The 24,507-nt window shown below is 37.5% G+C and overlaps 1 long non-coding RNA gene across 3 annotated transcripts; it reads left to right on the top strand.

Annotated features, from left to right (window-relative positions):
- Window positions 1-294: 294 nt before the first annotated feature.
- Window positions 295-11,291, top strand: LOC145767179 (uncharacterized). Of its 3 annotated transcripts, XR_014288746.1 has the most exons (5): window positions 295-343; window positions 5,451-5,586; window positions 6,627-6,748; window positions 10,112-10,539; window positions 10,587-11,291. It is a non-coding gene; the product is annotated as an uncharacterized LOC145767179 (long non-coding RNA). The 3 variants fall into 3 exon arrangements; XR_014288744.1 differs by having other exon boundaries at window positions 10,112-11,291; XR_014288745.1 differs by lacking the exon at window positions 295-343 and adding an exon at window positions 1,346-1,747 and having other exon boundaries at window positions 10,112-11,291.
- Window positions 11,292-24,507: the final 13,216 nt, after the last annotated feature.

Here is a 24,507-nt window from a genome sequence, read left to right as displayed (position 1 = left end):
AATCGGAAAACTTCACTCTGCCAATCTCGGTAACCGGCCCCTTGTCAAGAGCCTCTACAAGTATGCGAAACTACCAGGAATAACCTATCAAGGCTTTGTCTGTCCGAGGATGAAGATTCAAAAACCAACCAAACCAACCAATAAGGCCATGATTTGAAGACATGTTTTCTACAACAAAACCGCTCAACGTTTAGACTTGATCATTTTAAAAAGTAACGACCACGATCAAAAGAATAAACAGTAAACACAAAACTTTACGTTTTATCCTTGAAGGAAACTTATGCGAGCGGTGCTGCCAATCGTTCAAGTTTGTAAAAAAATAAAAAAGATATGTTTTTTCAAGGTAAATATGACTCTAAGTTTTCTATAAACCGACTTTATTGTTTCCTTCCTTTTCATCGTCGTTCAACGACGTCTTTAGACTATAACAAATATATTCTGAAAATTTTTAGATAGGCTTTTTTTATACCAAGACACATCCGTTTTACTCAAGTCTAGGCTATATAAGCTAGCAAAAAGTCTAAGTTTATGAAAAAGACGAGTGTTGCTTCGGATTCATGAGGATTGGATTCTGTACTCATGCTGCTGGCAAAAAAAAAACATACCAATAGATATGAAAGCGGTTTTGTGTCAAAAGTACATTTACGGCAAAAAATAACTTAAAAGCGATTTAAGCCGTTTATTTAAAAGCACATAATCTATGTTAGTCTGGTCAGTTATGCACGTTTTAGGGCTGTTTTGTGCAAATTTGGGTAGACATTTTTCATATGCATTTTCAAGTTCCTTAGACACATCAGACTCAAAATCCGTCTGGAGCCCGAAAATTTCGGGGGTGGAAGGTCCCCAAAATGCCGCTTCCGTTTGGGGGGTAGTGATGGCTAGAGCGCATGTGGAAAAAGTTGTTATATTTTTTTTAAATGGCATATGAGTACTTGTTTGGAGGTAATTTGGCCTGAAAAACCGTTTGGAAGCATCAATTTTAACCCAAAACAATCATTGAACCAGATAATGGACAACAGTTGTCCAAAACACTAAAACCGTATGGATAAAATGACCGTTTTTGTGTAGGCTACGTGGCAATACATGAAAGCGGGAGGAAAGTTCACAGTAACCTGGGCAGTGAAAGGGGTGCGAATTTAGTTTTGAATTGCATTTGCACCAGACAGATTACCTTTTGAGTTTTAAGAGTAGGATTGTTAAGCAGTCAGTCTTCGGGAAACATTGAGATTGGTCAGTAACAAAGAGAAATCCAACTATAGGCCTACTAGTCCCTACAGGGAATACAAAAATTGGATTCCTCTTTTGTTTAGTCTATTTCCAGCAGGGAATAGAAAAGTTTAACTTCCCTTCATTCAGTCAATAGACACATCATTGCAACAATTTTAATCTGTACTGTAAAAAGATATACAAAAAGCTCCACATTAACCCATTCAGCAGGCAACAACAGTTTACAAAGCTGAACTCGTCGGCCATTTTTCCAGTAGAGGTTACTGTTGATTGTAAGAAAATCTTTGATTTGGGAAAGACACAGTACAACAACTTCAAGAAGACCCGTTTTGTTGAAGGGAAAGATGATGTAGTAAAAACACCAATCCGAAAGAACGCTTTAAAGTTGCCAAGCATTGCTGGGAAAATTCAAATAGAATGCCCCAAAATGATGTCTAATCCTGCAATGATGAACACGCTTCGTGATGCCTGTTGGAACAGGAAAGAACTTGCAATAGATGTTGTTGCTTCGAATTTACAGGTTTGAAAGAAGGCCTTTTATATGTTTTTATGTCTACTCTTTCTATGGTATAGTTCTATTGTTAGCCAGAAAATTAGTTGAAAATACAATATTTCGTAACATGCGCACAATTCTTAATGTCTGTATTTTTAGGGTTACCAGAGTGCCTAGCAACCAAAGATGGCTTACTACAATACAACCCAAAATCAAGGATCGTTGATTGCTTGACAAGCAAGTCAGTCACTTATCCAGAAACGGTACACGACAACTGGGCGAGACAAAGTGGGCGATACCCACTTGGGCGAGACCAGGTGGGCGACGAGACAAGTGGGCGACGGACCAAGTGGGCGACGAGTCAAGTGGGCGACGAGCCAAGTGGGCGACGGACCAAGTGGGCGACGGCCAAAGTGGGCGACGGCCAAAGTGGGCGACGGAAGCGAAAGTTTAGCCGTTCGGAAAAAAATATGACTTTTAATTTTTACTTTAAAATACAATGATTGATTTGTGGAAGGGAGGCAATGAGAGTTCTTGCGCTGAGTTTCACGAAGCATTGGAAGCAACATTTTCATTATTTTTTGTAGTCTAGTAATAGCGCTTGCTGTTTGATGTTAATTTGCATTGTGACATCATCTTGACACATTGTTTTGCAATTTGCGGCGTCAGGGTTTATCGTGAAGCTTAAGAGAAACCTCTCAGAAAAGAGACAAACGAATGGCCAAAGAGCGATTTAAGTCAGTTATGAACGCTCCCCAACCGTTATCAAAGCTTGTCAGTATAAAATATGACTTTTAATTTTTACTTTAAAATACAATGGTTGATTTGTGGAAGGGACGCAATGAGAGTTCTCACGCTGAGTTTCACGAAGCATTGGAAGCGACATTTTCATTTTTTTTTTGTAGTCTAGTAATAGCGCTTGCTGTTTGATGTTAATTTGCATTGTGACATCATCTTGACACATTATTTTGCAACACACAATCCAGTCTCTGAATATTATAAACACTTGCGGTAGGTCACTAGGTCAGCCAGAGCTGAGATCTTATCTACTAAGTAGCTGGTTTGGTAGGTACATGCATTAGACATTGGAATGTTTGTAGTGATTTTCAAGCGAAACAAAAGTTTTTGTTAGTTGTTCGAGTGTGTTATTGTTTAAAATACATGTAAAAACTTACATACGAATCATTAACTACGGAGATTAGCATAACTTTGATGCTCTAAAAATAGTCATATTTTTCAATTTTTAGGTCATAAACAAAATGGCCCCAGTCATATTTTATACTGACAAGCTTTGATAACGGTTAGGCAACGTTCATAACTGACTTAAACCACTCTTTGGCCATTCGTTTGTCTCTTTTCTGAGAGGTTTCTCTTAAGCTTCACGATAAACCCTGACGCCGCAAATTGCAAAATAATGTGTCAAGATGATGTCACAATGCAAATTAACATCAAACAGCAAGCGCTATTACTAGACTACAAAAAATAATGAAAATGTTGCTTCCAATGCTTCGTGAAACTCAGCTCAAGAACTCTCATTGCCTCCCTTCCACAAATCAATCATTGTATTTTGAAGTAAAAATTAAAAGTCATATTTTTTTCCGAACGGCTAAACTTTCGCTTCCGTCGCCCACTTTGGCCGTCGCCCACTTGGCTCGTCGCCCACTTGGTCCGTCGCCCACTTGGCTCGTCGCCCACTTGTCTCGTCGCCCACCTGGTCTCGCCCAAGTGGGTATCGCCCACTTTGTCTCGCCCAGTTGTCGTGTACCGTCCAGAAAAGGCAGATGAGCTTGTGGTTGATCTTTCTGTCATCATTCGAGCCAAAGCTGCTACCGTGGAAAAGAATTCTACATTTGAGGAATTTACATTTTTGTTTGTCGTATCCAGGCTTACACCCGGTGGTTGAAGATTTAGATTAAGTGGACGGGAAGGCAAGGAAGCCAATCTTCGTGTCCACCTTCAGGCATGCCTTTAAGTGTCCTGCCAAAGACACAGCCGCATGCTCTTGAGCGGTGTCGAACCGGCACCCCTTCGATTGCCGTTCCAAGGCTCTCACCACTCGGCTATGCAGCCGACAGGAATTTACATTAATGGTCTTAAATGAGATAGCCAACATGGGAGAAAAGCTTGTGGCAAACAGAATTGACTTGGTTGCAGATCAATACCACACCTTAAGCATAAAGAGCATTACAAGGGAACAACGTGGGTCGGACACAAACTAACCCAGAACTTAAGTTTGAAAAAAAGGATCTCCTACCGCCAAACTTTTCTGGTTCATATCTTACAAACTCGGCAAACAAAACGAGATTGAACCAACTTATTGCTGACATCAGCAAAGAGCATCATTGGTCATGACAAAAAGACTTTTGCATCACTAGCGGTAGTAGTGCTTGGGCCAATATTGGCAATTATGATACAAGCTATGGTGATCACCTGGCCTTAGAAGAGGCTGATAACAGGATTGTTTGCCACATTAAGGATATGTTGCGAAGTGGTTTGTCAACACTATGTGTATTGTGTACGGACTGTGGATACAAATGTAATTATCTTCCTCCTTGCTTTCATGAAGCAGTTTATTGATTGGAATGCCAACACCCGACTAACTGTCGACTTTGGCTCCGGAAAACACAGGCAGACCATCTCCATCAATGTTGCGTACAATTATTTAGGAGAGGCTGTCTGCTTGGGTATATTGTTTTTTCATGCATTTGCTGGAGGTGATGCAACAAGCTCCTTTTACAAGATTTCTAAACGCAGCTGGTTCCATATGTGGAAGCAGTATCCTAAAGTGGAACAACTCAGAAGAGTTTTCCAAAGGTTCAGCTGGCTACCATCAGAAGCATGTCTGACTGAGAGCATGTCAGATATTGCTAATTTTGTCTCATTTGCATATGCAAAAAAAGAGGCCAACTTGAATTAAGGGACCTTCCAAAACCTACACTTGATGCCCTGATTCTACATGTTCATTGCAGCGCTAATCAGGCAGGATGGTTAATTAGGGGAAAACACTATAAATCAGTCTGTTTGTCCATCTGTTGAACATTGGGTTGGGTTAAATTGCAGAATGAGCTGAGCATTCAGTGGACAACAGATGCAAGAGTACAACATTTGGAAAGACTGACGAAGACTTGCAACTGCAAGTGCAAGATGCCTGAATGTGACACCTGTCTATGTGCAAAATTAGGGTTGCAATGCCTTAGTTTTTGTACCTGTAAGAGACAATGTGTAGTGTAGCATGACATTGAAGATCATTTCATTGAGTAAAACAAACAACAACTATATTATATACGATACGGTAACCAACTAACCATTTGCAAAATATTGTGCTTTTTAACATTCTTTTTTGCAGTTTTTCGCTATTTGAATGTAAATAACTGGCTTTGTGATGATTTTAGATAAAAATAGGTGCTTTTAAACGATTTTTTGGGCCAAATTACCCCAAATTGATTACCCACATGCTATAATTTAAAACATTTTGACATTTTCTTGTATGCGCTTCATTGTCTTGTAGGCCCAAAAGTGGGAGCAGCCGTTTGGGCACCTTCCACCCCCGAAATTTTCGGGCTCCAGACGGTTTTTACATCTACTGCACCTAAGCAACTCGAAAATATAGGTGAAAAATGTCTACCCAAGTTTGCACCGAAATGTGCATAACTGACCAGACTATGTAGCCTGCATCATTGTTTAGGAACATTTAATTCAAGTTCATTTATTGAACTTTTTCTTTCCACAGACCTCATTCCCAACTTTATATTGTGAATATTCTATTTGTTGATACTTTTCAAGATGAATCTGAACTGGATTTTTGTGTTGGTTTGTCTTCTGCTTTGCATCTGCAGGATCAGTAGCGGAATAACACTATACGAGCAGTAAGGCATAGCCTACTATCAAATATAGTAGAGAATTGAGAGATAGATATTTTCAATTAAACATCAAATGAAATCAATTCTTAACACTTTAAATAATTTTGATTGTTTAAAGCAGGGGTCACCAAACTTTTTTCTCTGAGGGCCGGATTGCTGCGAGATTAACAGCTGCGGGCCGGATGCAAATTGCGAAAAGATATACAACTATTTAGAATCTCCATTGACTTGAATTGATTATAATAAATAACAAAGTCAGCGGTGGAATAGCAAAGTTGTGATGAAAATCGAAAGGTTGCTGGAAAAGTTATCCCCTGCAGTGATACACTACAGGGCATCGTGCTCTTGAAAAAACATTACATCTTTCCAAATTTGGCCTAGGCTGTCCCCATTTGTGGTGGCCTAATGATAAACAGCAACGTCAGTCCTTTACAAAAAGTTTGGTAACTTTTTTCCTTAACAGTTGTAGTGCAGCTGTTATTTCCGTAGCACGTGGCGGGCCAGATGAAATCAGTCCGCGGGCCGTAGTTTGGTGACCCCTGGTTTAAAGCATTATGATTTCAATAGAAATTTTAATATTTGTTTCACCCTGGTTTTTAATGCTATTGCAGCTCCAAATGACTACATTGCTGTAACGTTGTAGGCTACAATAAAATTTATGCATTAACTAGAATTTGATCGTATTCGTTTCATTTCTTTACTGATAAATTTGCTAAAACTTATATCTCTCATGCTTGAAAAGTAAGACAACATTACAAACAGGATATAATAAGCTTTGTTATCCCAAACATTCCTTAAACAAAAAAGGATTGATTCCCTTTGCTTGTTATGCGGCGAACTTTTGTGGTTGTTGCTTGCATCTGGAAATGTATTGGTTAATTAAAAAAATATATACAATAGATTGAGTTTCTCTTTTAGCAGCAATAGTGAATCGGAGTTCAGTATGTTTTGTCATATTTCTCATCCGGAATCATAACAGCAAAAACAAAATTTTTGTTCTTCTGTTGAAAGAATTTAACAATCATAAACAAACGTATCATTTTAAGAAACAAACAGAAGCTTAACACGAAAATGAATTGGCTCAACACACATATTAAAGAACAACATACAACGAAAACACCTGCAACTCGCAAAGATGGAATCGAAAACTTAAGCAACGTCATATCAGGTAAGATTAACATGATATTGGAATCAGACAGAGTTTCTAAATTTCAGTTCGCAGACGAATCGATCGAATTGTGAACATCATAAAACTGTGGAAAATAAAGCTGAAAAATATTACCTTACAACAACGTAATGGCATAGGCTTAACTTTGACCTATTACTACTGCATTGCCATAGGTATGGTCAATATAGCGTAGCGTCTAACCAACAAAGGGGACATGCTGTGCCCCCCAATTATTTTGAAGGTGCAGTAATTTTTTTATTCAATAACGTTGGTTTGAAAATTTTGTAAATTATGAAATATCAGGTTTGAGGTATAGACATTAGACAGGGTTGGAAGTCGTTAGTCAAAAAGCAATGACTATTTCAATATTCGATAGTGCCCAATCTACAGTAGGGTGCCACAGGCGCCCTCATGTGGCCGAAATCACCTGAACTTTTTTTCTGGTGTGACATTTCACATATTAAGGCACTTTGCAAAGTTTGATTGAGATTGGACAAAAATTGGATGTGCAGATTGAAAACGAAAGTCTAAACTGAAATACAGTAAAATTAGGGGATTTCCCTAGTTTGAACATCAGTTTTTTTGCTATTTCTCATCTTTTTCTCCACATTGAAACAAGGTAAATTCAAGAATTAGGTTAGGAGACCAGTGCCAGTATGTCAAGATCTCAATTGAGGTCAAGCATGACAGCTCCGCGCCTGTTACATTGATTCACCATCTTGCAACATTGAATCAACATAGCTGGCTTGACCTCACCCAGGGTCTTGGAATAAAGGCTTCCGATATTACTATCAGGTATTGGAGGCTCAAAACTGCTTGGTGTTCCTTATTTGCCTGCACAAACATCCGATCCAAACGGAAAGCAAATAGCCAATGCAAGCATGGAATTGTTAAACAATTGGAACTGTACTGCATGTCTTGCTGCAATGGTGTTTGACACCACAAGTAGCAATACGGGCCACAAAACTGCGGCCTGTATCCAGTGCTGTATTCGTAAAGAAATCACAGGGTATACTGTCAGATTTTCCAAAATGATAAATAATATACAACTTACAAAATAGTCTTTATTCTACCATAACATGAATTATCAACATCAAAATTATACGAGTACGGAATTAAGTTTATGGTACACCCAGGTACCATTAGTCCTCAAATGGTTAAGTAGTTAGTTAGTAGTTGTCAAGAATCAGTAAGGATAGCATAAGCACTCTCTTTGGAAAACCAGAGGGTATACCATAAGAAAAAAGCAGAGAGTATACTGCGTATACCGCCGTATACCCTCAAATACAGCACTGCCTGTATCCAAATACAAGATCATCTTGGAAAAGGCCTACTTTGGGCAGCATGCAGGCATCATATTGGGGAGATAATACTGACGCATGTTTGGGAAGAACTCAAAATAGAAAGCAGCAGTGGACCCAACATTTCCATATTTCAACGCTTTAAAAGCAATTTTCAAACTCTTTCTGATAGCGCATCAGGTTGTTTTCATACATCAAAATCGCACGAGGAAATTGATCTGCTTGCCAGCAAGCGGGAAGAATTGTCTGAGCTGATAAATCAGATGAAGCTCCATCCAGAATCATCCAAATTTTTAAGAAGCGACTAATTAGAACTTTTGAATTTGTATCAATTGTACTTGAACATTGAGCCACCTACCAGTAAGGATATGTCTCTCCAAAGACCTGGTGCATTACACAGAGCCATGTGGATGAGCAAACTTACATATTCACTGAAAATTGTGCTCTTACAAGACGAAATTCATAAATTGCCCCAAAAAAATGCCATCATGAAAGCATCTCAACTCGAAAAGTTAAAGAGGTTTCTACAATTTACAGTTTATTTCTATGTATCATGGTGGTTTACATATGTTGAGGCGAAAAAGAAAGTTGATGCTTTCAGAGTCGTTAATGATGCCGCTGAGCGAGGCGTCAAGTTGGCCCATGACTTCTTGTCAACTTCAAACCTTGAAGAACGCTACCAAAACATTCTCCAAGTAGTCGAAAATGCGAGGAAGGTATTACCTAATCAACGTACTCGACAACTACACTCTGAGGGCACATGGTTTTTAACCATGTAATTGTCAAAGTACTGACTGTATAACTCCATAAAGTGTTGTCAGCTTACACAACGTTGCAATCAGCATTATTTGCAGCCTGTCATAGCATACCAGTAGCCTATTATGCTGCATTTTACTTTGTAATTAGATACTAGATAGTTGTGTGTTATTAATTGCCATTTTACCTTACCATTTCACTATTATTGCAAGCGTTAAAATAAATGTAGGCCTCCATAAATTTTACGCTATTGTGATTTTGTTAAGTAGTGGATGTCTGGACTCTAAGCATTGTGCTTTGTGTTTATCTTTCTGTGTTACGTTTTTACTGACTATGTTTAGTGTGTAAAGATCCAAATTTTTGTTTTTGAGTCCAAGTTCCGTACAAACATAGCTGAGATTTTGATCTTCAAAGACCAAAAAGTTTTCAATAAACAAAAACGATTAGTTAATGAATGTAGCCTACTTTTGATTCTTCAAATGCTGTAGTAATTTCATCTCAATAGGCATTTTCTTTACATGGATCCTTTTTTATAATGCATGAAACCTCATATTTTTAGGCATTTTTCATAAATTGTTGAACATATGCAATTGACACATGGTCTGTACGATTGTAAATTAGTAAGTAAGTTCACCAGAAAGTGTTCGAAGTTCAAATACTCCGTAACTGAGAAGAAATGTCTGAGTTTTGATGATCTAGAGAGGGTTTTACTATTGAAATTGTGAAAATTTACCTTTAACAACTTTAAACTTAATCTGCACGTCCAAATTTTATCAAAACTTATTGAAATTTCTCACATATGCTTTTTTTACTAAGTGTCACATATAAAAAAAAGTTCAGGTGTATCGGACCCAATTTTAATTTTTGAGGGGCGCCTGTGGCACCCTAATCTACAGGTATGGTCAGTATATCGTAGCCTCTAAGCAACAAAGGGGACACGTGCTTTCATTTAATTTTTTTTTTGATAGCGTTGGTTTGAAAATTTTGTAAATTATGAAATATCAGGTGTGAGGTGTAGAAATCACTTCTTGTATTGTTTTACTTTTACTCTGGAGCGAATCTAGCAAGCAGCGGAAATTTAACAAAATACAATGATGTATAAATTAACCTGACCCGAAAAATGCATCGCAAAAAAAGTTACTTTTTTATGTTCAAGGGGAACTATCGTCCCAAACGTTCCTCCACCCCTGGATTCTCTATTACTTTTACTGTACTTAGTGTTTCGATACAAAACATATTTTTTTCCAGTTTTATCTTTTAGCCTATGCAGCCTACTCCTTACATTTGTTGATGATTTTTATTTCAGATCTGTCTTCATTTGATGTGGAGGACATGGAAGCTCTGTATGAAAAACTGATGGACGTAGAAGACGAACTTGAAAAACGGATTCATTGAATTTTGTTGAAATTGCATTTACACAGAATTAATTAACGAATATGAACTGTGCCTTGTTTGTGATTACTAAACGTGATAGTTTGTAGTTGGTGTGGATGCATGCTTATAGTTGTAACTTGAAGGGCATTTGTGCCCAACCTTTATGTGGTCATAGATCCATTTCAAAAACTATATTGCTTGCAAATACTTAAACTCCTAAAAGTCAAGATGAATTGATTTTCTCAAAACGCTTTTATATGTATGTATAATAATTATCACATTATAGTGTTGTGTTTTCAAACAATGCATTTCAGCTCTCCCTTATCACGGTACCCGGTCATTTGGTCGACAGGACGTTTGGTCGACAGACATTTGGTCGACAGGACGTTTGGTCGACAGGACGTTAGGTCGACAGAACGATTTATTTTAGGGTTAGGGTTAGTTAACTAACCATAACCCTAATCTAACCCTGACTCTAACCCTAACCCTAACCCAAAAATGAATCGTTCTGTCGACCTAACGTCCTGTCGACCAAACGTCCTGTCGACCAAACGTCCTGTCGACCAAATGTCTGTCGACCAAACGACCGTGCACCCTTATCACATTCCACAAATCTCCAATAAGCTGAGCAGTGGGCACCCCAGAGAAAAGCGTTCTGTCAAAGGATGATTTCGCTTCTATCTCATCTTCGTTTTTATCTAATTTTGATTTCAAATAACATGAAAATTAAAGTTTCAGATTTTCAGTTGCGGACCATGTCAAAGGGTTCCAATCACGTGACATCTTGCTTTAATGACAAAGTATTGTTACGTCATTTGAACAAATGTTTTAGTGACATTGAACATTTTTACTGTTTGTTTGTGTCGGTTGTGTTGCTGAATAGCGAGTAGCACTTTTGAAGACGTTCGAATCGACGTCAGATCGACACCGCTCCAGAGCACGCTGCTGTGTCTCGACAAAACACTCATTGCCATGAATTGGGAGCAGCTGACTCGATGATTTTACATCCTTTCACTGCATCCACTTGTTTGCTTTATTGGTTATTGCTTCAGTGATTCTCGATGTACTGTATGTTGCGTCAGTGGGTGCAAAATAAAAAATGAATATTGTTACTGATCTGCTGATGAAATACTTCAAGTTGCAATAATTATCGCAAGATATACGCAAAGAAAATCTCATTAATTTATTTTTCAAATAGTTACAAAACTAAAGAAGTTTAGAAAAAAAAATAAAGTTTTTGTGATAGACAAGTTCTCAATGATGGTTTTAAAATTAAATTTGTCAAGTCAGATCAAACGAAAACAGATCTTAAAAAGTTTTTCTAAAAGCGACAAATTCAATGAAAGCATTGCTATGGCACGATTAGTCCATTAGGCCTAGGATGACTGCCATTAACGCGATCACTCACACAGTGTTTCTCACCCCGAGTCCGCGGACTTAAATGAGTCCTCTGAAGGATCTGACTGTTCGCAAGCGCATTAACTTAAGGAAAGTTGTTATTTAATTTTATCTACAATTGTCGGCCCAAAGTTAACTTGAGAAGAGATAATAATAAAACACTGACGACAATAAAGTGCACTAAGATCCGGCCGTGGACAATGATGAGTTAATATCCGATGTGAAAGCAGGTAGCCAGGCGTGCAATTAGCCAATCATTTGGAGTGGGAACTGTAAATGTAGAATTGTAAATCACATCTGCGATAAACTCAGTTAGTAACGTTGATATAGGTACTTTTGTACCCTGGCTTGCAATCGTATTATAGCCAGAAATTTCACTTGAGGCCTGAAATAAAAAAAGCAAAAAAACACACGTGTTCCTTGGAGTTTTATTATTATTGTTAGGAGTGTCTTCTTTGGAATACCCGGGACTCACATCAGTACGTGGCCAAATTGCTCTCCTAACGACCATGAATGCAGCTCCATATAAAAACACTTAATTATTGTTATAATCTTGTATGTTTCATGTTGCATCAGAAAAATATCTCTAGAGCGGTGTCGAACAGGCGTCCTTTCAAACGTCGTTCCAGGGCTCTCACCACTCGGCAAAACAGCCGATATCGATTATGATAATGTGCATTAAACTCCAGCAATCAATCTATTATAAGTTTACATTCTTACTAACTTCATACCACTTTGCAGTTGTGGGGTGATGCAACCCATGTACAAATGCAATGAAAATTGTGTTTCCAATATGCTGTGAATATCCAGGAGGAATATGAAAGCGCCTTTAACGTTAAATATTTCCATTACCAATGAACAATTACCGAACTTGCTATCCTGCTTGATGGCTGCTTATTAATCGAATATCGAATGCTTCGGCCCTCAGCTCAACTATCACGTCTTGTGTAAGACATTGAACATATTGCGGGTTTTTGGAAATGAAATGTTGTGTGGCTCTTTGTATTTCATAAACAGTTTATTCCATCAGGTCTCACCACTATCTGCAATCAGAGCTCGGTTTGATCCATTTTGTACCTCACTGATTCCTAACTTGTGGTACGTATACCATCAAGAACTAAAATGAAAACTGATTATCGATTTTAGACTTGGTCAGACCTTCCACATTCAACTGCAGCAAGGTGGTGCTTTCCCATACGACAACCGAAGTTGCCCACCCTGAACAGTTATTAGACATAAAGAGCGCATGCTCTAGGAGTCTGGGTTGGCATCACTTTGCTCCAGGATGGAGTTGCATAGAGCTCTGTGGGCTACAATTGCTGTCTCGATTTATTGTGTTCAGCTTGAACATTGAGCTATTTAATCTTCAACATTTTTAGGCCAATTTCTCCATCACCAATTTACTGTGGTATCAATGGTTGTTTGTTTTAGACACTCATATCTATGATTACTTGTTAGGGTGAAGGTTTGGGGCCTCAAAAAAGGAATAGCCTTGGCCCTCTTCTTATCTTAATCCGTCCCTGCCTCTAAGAAGTAAAAATAACAACTGATTGATATGGCAGCAGCTGATTGATATGGTTGCAGCTATCTACAGTAATCTTCAACATTTTCAGGCCTATGTTTTTGATGAATAAAAAATGAAAGAAACAGTCCTTATAGGGAGCCTTTCAAACAAAACAACTGTTTTACCTGAAAACATGTTTTTAGCAGCTTTGTCAACGTATTAAATTTTCAATTTACAGAAGCAAGTAACTTCATTTAATATCCTTCATAGCACAATAAAAGAAAACACCGCCTGTACAGTGTACATAGGCTACCTAGCATGTAAAACAAAACTCCTTAACAAATGCAAGAAAATCCAACTCGATGCTATTCCCCACCCCAGTCTGAAAGGTGTTGCAAAATTTTTGGCAAAAATAAATCATAATATTACGACAAATAAAGCTGGCTGCAAAAAAACACATGCACGATCTCTATTGATAGCCTACCGCGTAGCCACAAGCGTCACGTTTTGTAGCCTACTATAGGCTACATTAGGCTACATTGTACAGTAAACAAAAAGTAATGTTTATTGCAATTCGTAAGTATGCACAAAAAAGCACACAGAGCAATGTAACAAAACTATAAAGCGTATTAACAAATACACGTTATTCGACGAAGAAGTATTTCCAAAACAAAGTCTCCAAGTATTTCCAAAGCAATACTTAAACTTATAAAATAATAATACTTAATAAATAATCGCTTTACCTTATTCGTCGCTTTACGGACAGCGGGACAGTGCAGGTCAAAATGACCAAAATATTAGAAATTTTGCAGTGAGCAGTAGGCTACACCTTATGATTAACAGCATTTGGTTCATAAAATAAAGTTCAATAAAAATTAATCTTAATACTTAAAAAATTTCAAAAAAGCAATAAGTTCTTAAGGAAGACCTTTAGGAAGGGAAAAGAAGCTGGTAGGCACTTTAACGCAGGGGTGTGCAACGTACGGCCCGCGGGCCAAATGCGGCCCGCGAAAAAAAATTGTGCGGCCCGCAAAGATGTGTCAATTTTGAATTGTGTGCGGCCCGCGAAACGTGTTTATAATTTAGTTTAGTCTGGTACGTGCGAACAATTCATTATAGAGTGGATTATTGTACATTTTGCTCCTTCTGTTAACCATTTTAGAAATCTCCCACCGGCCACCGCTCATCCGATTGTATTTAATTATTTGGAACGTCAGTAGATCAGAGGCACAGAATTGCACAGAGAATAGTTCAAACTATGAAACCGTATTCTGACGTTAATTTTGTGAAGCACAACTTACTGGTGCTGACATTTTTACTGAAGTAATTGATGCCTTTGACAAGTTTGAACTGGACTTGTCCAGCTTATGCGGAATAGCAACTGAATCGATGATGACATAGCAATTTTTCATTGTATCATTCACCAGTAAAACCTGTGCGCAAAATCCTTGAAGTTCAAACACGTTCTGAGCGGTTATTATTATGCGGTTATTAAGGCAGTGATTTCATTCGAGCACGAGAGCTCAACCATCGTCAGTTTCAAAAGTTTATGGATGATCTCAACACGACACATAAAGATCTACTTTACTTTTCCGAGATGCGTTAGTCAAGCAAGGGCTGCATGTTGCAACGATTCTACAAACTGCGGAAAGATGTCGTGAATTTTTTGATTTTTACCGAAAACATCTCAACCAAGATGACTTTCCACATTTGAAAAAAAATCATGTCTTCAAAAATGGCTCTTTTTGGCTGAACGTATTTGTGCGAACAATTTTTTTCTAAAATGGGCGTCATAAAATATCCCTATCGATCGGTTCTGACAGGCGAACACCTGGAAAATGGACTTCGAATTGCGAACACTGCCATTAAGGTGAATTTGGAAAAAGTCGTCGGGAAAAGAAACCAGCTGCAAATTTCTCACTGAACTCGTAGTCGGTGTGACTATAAATTGGAATAGCAGTTTTCTTCAGAAATTTATGCGTCTTAACTTATTATTTTTGCAAGAAGATAACCTCTAATTATGCCATAAGAATAACATGAATAACAAAAAAACTACTTTTTTGTGCCTGCAACTACTAGAAAGCATATGTTAAATAAATGTGCGGCCCGCGGTTTCACCCAGATATTTATATATGGCCCTCCTGTAATAAAGGTTGCACACCCCTGCTTTAACGTATTCCACTGTGCCAAAGCAGTAACGCAATCATGCGTGACATATGGCATTGGTTAACATAGGTAGGACAATTTCCTTTATGAACTCAACTGATTGCAGTCATTAAGATCTTTCTTGCACTCAATTCAGTTACAGAAGAAATAAGAATAATGATAGGGGGTGGGAATCGAACCCACACTATCGAAATGACTATTCTCTTGCCCTAACCCGTTGGCCACACTGTTGATGGTGCTACATTCGGTTACTTTAGTCTGTATTAAAATTATCTCGAAAAGAATGCTCAGAATATCACATGCTGAGTCACATGACTGTGATGTCATATGTCACGCATGATTGCGTTACTACCTTGGCGCAGTAGAATACGTTAAAGTGCCTACCACTGAAGCTGAAGTCAGAGTCGACCAGTTATAAACCGAGGAATCGGAGTCGTGTATTTTTCGCCCGACTCCACAGCCCTGCTGTATTCACAGCTGAACATCATCCCATTCTTTGGTTTGGGTAAGAAGCATCCAATCAAAACGTTAAACTCGACAGATGAAGTGGTCCATTAATCTAAGTAGGCAACACAGGCAAGGAGTCGAACCCAAACCGGATTTTTGTAAACCGGTTTTGGTGCGATTTTATCTGAACCTTAACCGGAACTGAACCGAAAATTTGAGTTAGCTTAAACCCTAACCGAACCCGAACCGGTTGAACAAAGCGGTTCACTCCAGCATTACGTCATTGTTCGCATTGTGGTAAGTGAAGTTGTACGTAGCATGTTGTTATCTTGGAGGCCACATTGTACGGATGAATTATAGCCTATTCCGTAACACACGATCCACTATCATCGATGCTTTGGAGAGGAATTTTTTGAGGTAAACAACTTCTGTTCTGTGACATCATAGACAATATAGGCCTAATTTTATCGGACCCGAACCGGAACTTATAAAACCGGTGTTGAGACTATTTTTGTCGAAACCGAACCGTATTCGAACCACAAATCATTGTTGTTGAACCGGAGCTAAACCGGAACTCTTAAGTTTCTTCGAACCCAAACCGGAACTGAACCAAATTTTGAAACAATCTTTGAACCAGAACCGGACCCGAACCGGAAAAATCAAACGGTTCGACTCCCTGAACACAGGAGGAGTCATTCAATGAAAAGCCATCTGATAAGGCCATCGAAGCTAGCACTACCTTTGTTTGGCACAGAAATGAATGTAGGCCTATACCATATCCACAAGCAATGCAATCAACTTCAAAGTAAATAAATCCTTTTCTTTAAAAACCATAGACTACTGTCACAGCCCATAGAAGACAAAATTTTCCTTTTTGGTATTGGTTAGCCTTATAATTATAGCTTTCGCCGAAAAGTCACATAAAAATATAATGCTATTGAAATTATAAGCGTGAAAATTAAAAATGAAAAAAGAGGACATTTGAGCATTTTGAAGTATCCTCTGAGGACCATTATTTTTTTGTGAAAAAAGAGGACAAGTCCTCTTTTTTCTCGCTCTCGATATCATCAGCACTTCCTATGATCAAATGAAGACCAAAGATTTTACAGGGCTTGCTTTCTTGGATCTAAAAAAGGCTTTCGATACTGTTTGCCATAAACGACTCTTGCGCAAACTTGACCACTATGGCATCCGGGGAGTAGCAAACGACCTTGTCGCATCCTATTTGAATGACCGTCAACAATATGTTGAGATTAACAATTACTCTTCCACTCATCAGCTTATTGAGTACGGCGTTCCACAGGGATCCACACTAGGCCCACTGCTCTTCTTGTTATATATAAATGATTTGTCCAATAGCATATCATCAATACCAAGATTGTTTGCGGATGACACTTGTCTCATTGTCAAAGCTGAAAACTTACGTCTGTTAGAAAACAAGCTCAACTCGGATCTAGTCGAAATTAATAGCTGGATAAATGCCAACAAGTTAACTATCAATGCTTCCAAATCAAACTTATTAGTAATTCCGCCAAAAAAAAACTACAGTAATCTTGATAAAATCAATGTTCTCTACAACGGTGATAAATTAGAAATAGTTGACCACGCTAAATATCTTGGAATAACTATTGACAATCAACTTTCATTTAAACCCCACATTGATGATATAAAATTGAAACTTGCTCGGTCCGTCGGCATCTTGTATAAATTGAAATCTTTCATTCCTCCGAAAACAAGACTTCAATTATATCACTCGCTTGTGCATCCTCATATACAATATGCAATATCAATATGGGGTTCCACTTTTAAGACGCATGTCGACAAACTCCAAACATTCCAAAACAAAGCAATAAAAATAGTCGCGGGAGGTCGATGGTCCGATCACGTGACTCCATATTTTAAACAACTAAATGTTCTTAAAATAAAAGATTTGTTCAAACTCGAAACTTCAAAATTAATGCACAAATATGAAAACAATTCACTACCATGTACTTTTTCTAATTATTTTAAAAAAGCAAAAAATGTACATTCTCGCAATACCAGAAATGCAATTGACAAGGATAATTTTTATGTTCCTCAATATTCATCTTCAAAACTTCAACGTAGTTTCAAGTATACAGGAGTGGAAATTTGGAATTCAATCCCATTGGAAATAAGAAAAAAATCACCTAATTCATTTAAAAAAATTTATAAAAATTTACTACTATCATTTTACCAATGATGATCTTCAGGACTATGTAGAACTTATATTACATGATGTATTTTGTGTTCATTCAAGCAATTATACCGTAAATTTATGTTTTAGATTCTTTTGCCTCGCTTCATTGATGTTTAATTTGTTACTTTTTCTTTTGTTGAGGGTGGCTGCTCGACTAGAAGACCTTCCAGGTCACTTCGCAGCCACCCGTTGCAGTATCCACACATAACACATTTTACGTTATCGTTTGTTTTATCCGATTTTGTTGAATATGTGTGTTTATACTCGCAACAAATAAAATGTCAATCAATCAATCAATCAATCCTCCTAAAAGAGGACACATGGTAGCCCTACATAGTACATTAGTACACACCAACAGGACCTTTAAACCAGTTTTCTACTAATATTAAATCCTTGCAAATTCACTAAAAATTAAATTAAAAAAAAATATTCAAGATAATGCTTTTTAGGAATAGTCATAAAACTTCGGTTAATTTGAGGCAGTAGCTTTTATGTAATCGATGAAAGTTTTAGGTATAGACGGAACCCGTCCACCCGTTACTATTGTAACATTTTGTTACATATTGTTACTTTTTGTTTCCATTCACGGATTGCTCCTCTGGCTGTGGTCAACACGCCACACAAATCTCTTCATATCGGACTAGAGGTGAAAAGCTGTGAAAATAGACAGCTGTCATCTTTTGTATGGTCATCGTTTTGAGTGCAATGGTAATAAAACCCTCTACATAAATTACTCGACGGAGAAGCGGCTTTATCTTTTCTACATCTCCTCATCAAGAGTCATCGACAGTTCCCGATTTAATAAAACTGAAAAAAAAAAGATTCTGCAGTGGTCTATTTGGTTAGAAAATGATAACGAAATACTGATTGTGATGATAGTAGGCTAATAATTACACTGGTCTACACGATTTTTGCTTTATGAACTTTGAAAACTGATTTAGAGTAATTTTGGGATGCTGAATCCGAATCTGACCTCAGATTTATCTTATCACGTCAGGTTTGTGAGATATAATAACAGCAAATTGTTACTTTTGCCAAAAGTGGAAGATTTGACGTTGCGTTTATTACACACATAGGTGTACGGGAAGCATATTTTTTGGGGGTGCAAAAGAATTTTTGCCCAAATATAACCAACTGCGACTAAATCAAAGTACGGTACACATTAGGGTGCGGCTGATGCCCCGACCTGAAGCAAAACACCCTAACTTTTTTTTATAGGTGACACTTGGTACAAAAACAATATTTATGAAGTTTAAGACCAATCTATAAATGTTTAGGGGGTCCAGATTTGAATTGAAAATTGAGAAATTTGGTACTTAATTGCCATAATCGTGTAGTTTTACAGTGCTACCTAGTCCTTCATTTATCATGGTAAATTCTGTATTTAAGGTCATCTAGGCTCCACAGTTGCAATGTTTCACACAGTAGGCTATTATTATGTTCCATACTATTTGTTATCAAGTAGGATTTTGCAAGCAGACAGCCAAACACTATTTTGAGAAGTAATGTGACAACCTATTGCAAAATATGCTTGATATGTAATTGCTGGAGAATGCAAGTATTAAGCAGTAGAACAACATAGTCTGTGTATTAGCCAGTACAATACACAACTTTTATTAAATGTGAGTGACTGAAATCTTCCTGGTCACTATTGTCAGCTTTACCTTGAGAATCGCTAAAAGTGAAAACATGCCTCTGTGATGTCATAACACCTTAAAAATGACTTACCACTATTTAGCTCAGTCAAATACCTCCAGTTTCAGTCTAGTAAGTGCAGATCATTTCTAAGGCACTGTTCCCAGGTTCAGAATAAGGTTAAATGTAAGGAGTCGTTACAGAGGACTTCTCCTATATCAAGACAAGGCTCCTAACCATTTTAATTGTGACAACTTAGGAATGGTGAATTACCTTAGACATTTAGTATGCTATGTGGTGAAACATGCATAGAATCGTATATATCAATTGCAGAATGTAGTCCAGAATCAATACGTGTAGTTTGTATTCAGTTGGTAGGCTATTTAATCGAAAAAAGTTTGCTAGGCTATGTCTTCTTATGCACAACATGACCCTCGGTATGTTCTACTCGCTACGGTTACCACAAAAGCAGATCAAGGTATCAAACCTAGCAAGTTACCAACAAACAACTTTACAAGCAAGTGATTTTCAAATTAATTCAAACAATTTTATTAGGAAGGCAGGTAATCACAGTACAGTTGAGCAAGTTTTTACGTTTTACTTGTGAGCTAACATTTCTACAGTTGTAAAGCAAAAAATGTCAGAAAAAATAATTTCTTTTTACAAGCAAGAATTTCAAATGAAGATTAAGAAAGGCAAACCACTAAAAATATACAGGAATTTCAGAAAAAGCTTAGCAAAACCTTTCCTTTCTGGCCACGCAATGTAATGAAAAAAATAGCAATGAAGAAGACATGCTATTCCTTATCAGTATACAAGGCAACCGGGAAGCAAGTATGGCTGGAAAAGATAAAGTGCTAGAAGCAAAAGTTAAAAAGATCAGTACCAGGCCACAACAACAAGATAGACGAGTAGCAAAGGAGGAGACCCGAGTCAATGGCATAAATAATGCTATTGATTTAGAAGCTGAGGATGACGTGGACAACGAGCCATGCACATATTCAATGATTTGTGAGATGGAGGAAAAACGCTCTCATGAAAGAAGACCAAAAACAGGAACAGCCATGTTCATTCCTCATGACATAATAAAATCTCCAGGAGTAGTCTCTGCAGCAATCAGAAACAGCATTACACCAACTGCCTTATCTCTTACTCTCCATTCTATGGTTCAAGCCTGTTCTGGAGATGCTTTGAAGCTAAATCTCCATCCATCTCAGTCACACAGATACAGAGTTGAAACAGCGCAACATATCTCATAAAAAATTCTCTCCGCATGGTCACCACCTGCTGTTGGTGCTGTACATTGGGATGGAAAGCTTCTGGAGACTTCAACCAGCAAGTAGAAGCAAGATGAAAGGCTCCGAGTTTTGATATCTGGCATCGGTGGCATTAAATTGGTGGGTGTTCCAATAATTCCAACCCATTCAACAGAAACAGCTGGAGCACTTGTGTCCAAAGTTATTATGCAGTTGCTTGAAGATTGGCATTGCAAAGATTTTGTTACATCTCTTGTTTTTGACACAACAAGCTGTAATACAGGGCATTAAAACTGGTGCTTGTATACAACTTCAAGAAGATATAGGTCGCCCCTTACTTTAGGCTGCGTGTAGGCACCATGTGGGTGAAGTAATTCTTTTTAAGGTGAAAACCTGTGGTGAAATGATATGCAATTAAGAATCATAGAGTACTGAAACACAAATGTTAGAATGTCACTTCGTAATATCTAAAGTTTAACTCAAAAGCAACAAAGGAGTGCTTATATTAAATTTATTATGGTTAAAGCCTACACAGCGCTGTGGTAAACGGCATTAAAAGTATAAAACACTGATTTTCTAGTGTCAGTTATGGTTTGTTCTAAACAGGGTATTCATTCAAAAAATTTGCAATCCGAAGACACCATTTTTGAAATTTTTTGCAAAGTATGCTTCACAGATTTTGCCTTAACTTAGAACGTTTGCCATAATTCTGCAAAAATATCAGAAATTCTATTGCACGAAGTATGCAAAATTACCCCTAACTTGACACACTGGTTCTAAGTGAAACCTAAGCTGCTGTTCACAGCATAAAAACTATAATTTGCAATAATTTACAAAAATTAGCTGGTATCACATGAGCAATGAACATACAAAAATCACTCAAATTTTTTTTTAAACATCAATCACTCAATTGAAATTTGGCAAAATCGATAATCCTATAAAAGTTTGATTGCAATCTGGACCCCCTAGACCTTATTCAATTTTGCTGAAACTTCATATTTAAGCTTTGTAGACCAAGCTTCACTTCCAAAAAAAAGTTAGGGTTGCTACAATCAAGTTTTAAATTTTACGGGGCATCAGCCGCACCCTAGTACCGTACACATGTAAGACAAAGCATAAGGTATCAACTGACAAGACTTACACAAAGCCACATGGTATGATAAGGATAGCCTACCATTATGCAAATTTACAAAACAACAAATTTATCAAAAGACAATTGAAGGGAGTAATTGACACTATACTAACGAACCAGTAGAATGCAGTACTACCTGGCTCTAAAACTGCAAAAACTAAACTAAAAAGTATTGATTAGTAAATTAAATACAGTGGTAGACTTTGTGGTATATATAAACAAATTTAAAAGAAGTATTTGTTTCGCCCACATCGTTGTCCAAATATATCTACAAGACGATTGACATCCACTTTATTTGTTGTTGGTTGATTGATTGAATCTTTATCCTCGGACTGGGAAAGCTTCTTGAAGAGCTTAATCCTGGCGTGTTTGGCCCATTGTTGATCTCAGATATATCTTCAGTCGTCGTAATCCGGAAAAAGACCTCTCAGCTGAACATGAAGTTGCAGGAACTGTTGCTAGAATTTTTGCAGCTTTCGCAAAGTGGGACATAGTTTTATCTAATCCATTTGAAATAAGGAATTTTGTGCATTGTAGCTACAGCAGTTTTGATTTCTTTGCTGCGAGTGAGATAGTGAAAAAGTTGATATTCCGATTCCAGGAAATCCTGTTCCACGGTGTAGAATCCAGATATCAACTTCAAGCTTTGTTGGTTGGCATTATTTCTCAGCACTATAGGCCTACATCTGCAAGAGAAAGCAGTATCTTCGAACTTTTGTTCGTAAATCTTTCAGATAATTCTGCAGTGACCCTGTCAATCGCATCATAGTAGCCTATACATCAACACGTGCTCTTTCCATGTCAGTTTGTTCATTTTCTGTTTTTTAGCTGTATTTTCACCACACAATGCTTGCATCCTTTTTGAAGGTTTGGATTGACGATGCAAAGAAATACCGGTACTTGAGTCTCGTTCACTGTGTGTTTGAAGGCTTTATGAACATCATTCCAAATGTTGAAGAACTTTTCCTCATTCCTGTGATTTCTTCTAGTCCCAGAAGGAACTGGAAATCACAGCTGCAAATAGACCCCTGCCATCAGCACAGGTTTTCGGGTCCTTTTCCTTTTCTCCATCTCCACCATTCTGATATGTGCTTCCCCATTATCAAATTTATTAAATTTTGTCAAGGACTGTACTAAACAAGGTAAAAGCTGCATCTCCAGCAAGCAGGAATTTATACGTTCACTTTTATAACTTTTTTTTAGCAACGTATCTTCCTAAATTCTCTTTTCGAAAATTAAGTAGGGTAGATAGGTATAAAATCTTGCCCAAATATGAAATCTTGCCCAAATTCTGGACAGATTGGGGGTGCGGCTGCACCCCCTGCACCCCCAGCTCGTACACCTATGATTACACATACACATTGTGCTACAGCCAGAAATCCAGGCCATGGGGTGCATAAATAGCTGAAATATACCCACAAACTACAATTTTGATACTAATTTATTTTGGAGGCAACATTATTAACAAAGCAGTAATATCAAGCTAAAAGTGAAGCTAAAAATATAATTGACCCCCATCCTGTCATTTTTTTGCATAAAAACACAAAGATTTAAGCAGGCCTATGACAATACTTGTCCAGTAACTTTATTTAAGCTATTTTGGCCTGTCTAACACCAACCTTTCGTTATGGCACTGCATATGTTGGTGGTAAACGCAACGTCGAATCTTCCACTTTTGGCAAAAATAAAGTATTTTTGTTATCATATTTCAAAAAACTGATGTGATGGTAAGAATCTGAGTTCAGATTCGGATTCAGCACCCCAAAATTACATTAAATCAGTTTTCAAAATCCAAACAGCAAAAAAAAATATTTTTTTGTAAACCAGTGTTACTTATTAGTCTATGACCAAACTAGACAAACTTGACGTATTATTCTGCATAATGCTTGCTTCTAATTTTCGTTACAGCCATTGCATATTTTTAATTATTTTTATGCTCCAAAGATAAGGCCAAGATTTGAAGACATGTTTACTGCAAAAAAAACGCTCAATGTTTAGACTTGATCATTCTAAAAAGTAACGACCACGATCAATAGAATAAACAGTAAACACAAAACTTTACGTTTTATCCAGGAAGGAAACTTATGCGAGCGGTGCTGCCAATCGTTCAAGTTTGTAAACAAAGTAAAAATTAAATGTCTCTTCAACGTAAATATGACTCTAAGTTTTCTATAAAGCTGCTAAATAATTTCCTTCCTTTTCATCATCGTTTAACGACGTCTTTAGATTATAATAAATGTATTCTGAAAAATTTTAGATAGGCTTTTTTTATATCAAGACACATCCGTTTTGCTGAAGTCTATATAAGCCAGCACCAAGTCTAAGTTTACGGAAAGGACTGGTGTTGCTTCAGATTGAAGTGGATTGGATTCTCTGCTGATGCTACTGGCAAAGAAGAAAACATGTCAACAGATATGAAAAGCGATATTGTGTCAAAAAGTCATTTACCGCAAAAAATAAACTAAAAGCGGCTTAAGCCATTTATTTACAAGCACATAGTATATGTAGCCTACATCATTGTTTAGGAACATTTAATTCAAGTTCACTTATTGGATTTTTTCTTTCCACAGAC

This window comes from Aplidium turbinatum, chromosome 3, assembly GCF_918807975.1.
Source record: "Aplidium turbinatum chromosome 3, kaAplTurb1.1, whole genome shotgun sequence".
In the NCBI taxonomy this organism is placed as follows: Eukaryota; Metazoa; Chordata; class Ascidiacea; order Aplousobranchia; family Polyclinidae; genus Aplidium; species Aplidium turbinatum.
The sequence above is the reverse complement of the archived record's forward strand: the minus strand, read 5'-3'. Positions and strand labels throughout refer to the sequence as shown.